The 3,727-nt window shown below is 46.8% G+C and overlaps 1 protein-coding gene across 1 annotated transcript in view; it reads right to left on the bottom strand.

Moving 5' to 3' along the window:
• SHROOM3 (shroom family member 3) overlaps positions 1-3,727 on the bottom strand; it is a 329,119-nt gene that overhangs the window by 224,433 nt on the left and 100,959 nt on the right.

Genomic DNA, 3,727 nt, shown 5'->3' with positions numbered 1-3,727 from the left:
AATGACTTCAGGTAATGTACCTTGTACAACTGGGTGGGAAATCCCTAAGCTAACAAGGGGAGAAGGCGATTATACATCTGGAAAATTAGAAGGCTTCTTCCCTTCTCAAATTCTAAATGCATCCACACCTTTAGGATTAAACTAACTTTCCTCCTACGACCATGTAAGGAGTTGGTTTTTTAAACATTTATAGTCTTTTACATTTCAATACATTTAGCTCCTGACATAGTGCCAATCAGGGCTTCCCAGGTGGCACGAGAGGTAAAGAATCTGCCTGCCAATGCAAGAGACAAAAGAGACTTGTGTTCGATCCCTGGGTCAAGAAGATCTCCTGGAGGAGAGCATGGCAACCCATTCCAGTATTCTTGCCTAGAGAATCCCATGGACAGAGGAGCCTGGTGGGCTACCGTCCATCGGGTTGCAAAGAGTCGGACACCACTGAAGCGACTTGCAGGCACGTAGCACCAATCATAGTAAGTGATTAATAAGCCTTTGTTGAGCACATCTGGAGAAGCTGATTTTAAATAAATACAATACCAGGTGATACATTCATACATTCAAAACATGATACAGGCAAAATATAGGTAAAGGGGAGAGTTGTGTGTCCGTGTCAGCAACTGGATGTGTGTTGCAGAGGAGCAAGAAGTCAGACCTGGGGACTTCCCTGGTGGTCCAGGGGCAAATAATTAGCCTTCCGGGGCTTCCCTGGTGACTTAGTGGTAAAGAATCCACCTGCCTGTGCAGGAGATATGGGTTGATCCCTGATTTGAGAAGGGATCTTCTTCACATGCATCTAGACCCATGTGCCACAACTTTTGAGCCTGTGCTCTAGAGCCAGGGAACCGCAACTACTGAAGCCCTCACGCCCTAGAGCCTGTGCTCTTCAACAAGAGAAGCCACCGCAATGAGAAGCCGGTGCACCGCAACTAAAGAGTAGCCTCTGCTTGTTGCAATTAGAAAAAAGCCTGCTCAGCAACGAAGGCTCAGCACAGCCGAAAAAAATATAGAGAGAAAATAAACAAATAATAATGAAAAGAATTAGCCTGCTAATGTAGGAGACACAGGTTTGATCCTTGGTCAGGGAGCTCGAATCCCATACACCCTGGAGCAACTAAGCCCATGTGCCACAACTACTGAGCCCGTGTGCCCTAGAACCCGAGCTCCGCAACAAGAGAAGCCACTGCAATGGGAAAGAAGCCTGTGCACCAAAACGGGAGAGTAGCCCCTGCTCGCCACAACTAGAGAGAAGCCCGTGTGGCAACGGAGACCCAGCACAGCGAAAAATTAATGAATTAAAAAAGAAAAGTCAGGCCCTTCCTTTCCCCTCTCCAAGACTCTACCCCCTGCAGCCCAGTCTAGATGCACAAGCATGAAGCTGCCCTCTGGGTCCTGTGTTCCTCTTCTCCCGGCTTTGTGCCCTCCAAACGCAAATACCGCGACTCCATGCCCTGCCCCCCAGCCCTGTTCTCCGTCTTAGGTCATCACAACAGCATCATCTGCAGCATCACTAGGATCAGAAGCACATCGTGGGCAGCAACCTGGTGATCCTCTTGCAACTTCAATTAGATCAGGTCACCCTCCTCTGCAAGACCCTCGTCTCCACACTCGGAGCAGAAACCAGAGCTCTCCCAGTGCACCACGGCCACTGCTGGGTTTGGCCTCCTCACCTCTCCACCTCCTGCTGTTCTCCTTCCTGCTTACTCAACTCCAGCCCAAAGCCCCCTGAGGCAGGTGGAGTTTGTCAGGCAAGCTCCTGGCTCAGGCAGGCTCTTGTACCTGTTGTTCCCTCAGCCTTCAGTGCTTTTCCCTCGAGTCATCCCTTGCCCATCCTCTCACCTTCTCCAGGTCTTTACACTAATTCAGCTTCTGCAGGAATTTCAGCCTCTTCTCTTCCTTCCCATCTTTCGTTTTTTCTTCAGCACTTCGGTCATGATCCAACTCACTATACTTTTAACTTCTGTATCTTGTTGATTGTCTCTCTCCCCCATGTCGGCTGCATGGGGACAGGGACTTGGGTCTGTTTTGTTCACTGCCATGTCCCCAGTGCTCAGGACTGCATGGGGGACATAGGGCTGCTCAGTATTTATTGTATAAGGGAACATCAGCACTGCTAGCAGCTGTTGCATGCCTTCTGTGTTTTGGTAACTTTATTGCATCATCCGAAAAGTCACAAAGATTCTGTAAGATACTATGATCTCCTTTTGCTATAAATGCAAAGAGTAAAGACTCAGAGGGGTCAGATGACCTGCTCAGGGTCGCAGAGTCAGTTACACTGCAGAGCTGGAGCTGAAATTCAGAGCCCACACTCGCCAGACTGCTGCCAGGAGAATTCCCCACGTCTCTATCCCCAAGCTGACACTTCTTCGTTTGTCTGCCTGATTCTTCACACACCCAAGAAAACAGTCACCCCACACTCCTGTGTCCTGATCGTTCTTTCAGGGATCCTAAGAACTCTGGAGCTATGATATGAGCTCACAGGTTCACAGCTTCCACAGGACAAAGAGTTGGCATTGCAGTGCCCCGGCGCAGGGAGATGGCCTGGCCAAGTGCAGCTGAACATGTAATGGTTTCCATTTACAATTCTATCTGGGGTTTTAATTAAAATCAAACTCTTCTAGTAGACATCTACCACAGTTGAATTTCACCTGCACTCTAATGTCTGAGTTCTTGAGTGATTTCTTTTCCTCTCCTGACTACTTTCGTTCCTGGATGGTGCCAAGAAAGGAGTATGGGGAGAACAGAGGACGTCAATAATTCACAGTCAATCCAGTGAAATACACAATTTGTTTGCTGTTTTGTGAGAAGAAATAAACTCTCCATAAGTGGAAAAATTATATCAAAGGAATAACAAACTACAGAAAGATTAGCAAATAAGTAAAAAAATATTGTTAAGGATCTTTCAGACAAAGCTGTTGGAGTACTGCTTTTTATTCACTTAGAATTGTCATTATAACTTGGTGGGCATTCTTGGTTTTAGACTGTACATAAAGTAGGAACAACCAGATAAAGTGAAATTTTAAAAGTTCCTCCCAGGAACTGTATGGGGCACTGAGGTCCTATGAAATGAGCAAGCACTTCTTGGACCCCAGAACTAACCTCGGGACTTAAAACAGAGAAACATCCCCTTGAGTTGCCCTGGGTGACATGAGAGTACAGGTATGATTCTTCCCTTTCTCATCACCTGCTTCTCATCTAACCCCAAATCATTAGGTTTATACTGTTGAAAACTCCCTTTTCCAGTTATAAACTGATGTGTATGGTAGTAGAAGAAAGAACACTGGGTTAAGAGTCAGGAATGTGCTCACTCAGTTGTGTCAGACTCTTTTGTAACCCTATGGACTGTAGCCCGCCAGGCTCCTCTGTCCATGGGATTTCCCAGGCAAGAATACTGGAGTTGGGTACCCATTTCCTACTCTAGAGAATCTTCCTGACCTAGGGATTGAACCTGAATCTCTTGGGTCTCCTGCATTGGCAGGTGGATTCTTTACATCTGCACCACTTGGGAAGCCCAGCAGTCAGGAATCCTGTGCCCTAATCCAGACTCTGGCCTTTTTTATCTGTGGGTTCCTGGATGAGCCTCTTATCCATAACATGACCTGTTGGTCATCTATTTCCACTTAAGATGACCAATAAGGAAAATTCCAGTTTTATTTTGAATTGGAATACATATACACAGCTTCCCAGGTAGATTTGTGGTAAAGAGTCTGCCTGCCAATGCAGGAGCTGC

The sequence above is a fragment of the Bos taurus genome, chromosome 6, assembly GCF_002263795.3.
Source record: "Bos taurus isolate L1 Dominette 01449 registration number 42190680 breed Hereford chromosome 6, ARS-UCD2.0, whole genome shotgun sequence".
In the NCBI taxonomy this organism is placed as follows: Eukaryota; Metazoa; Chordata; class Mammalia; order Artiodactyla; family Bovidae; genus Bos; species Bos taurus.
Note: the sequence above shows the minus strand (reverse complement) of the source record. Positions and strands in the feature narration are given on the sequence as shown.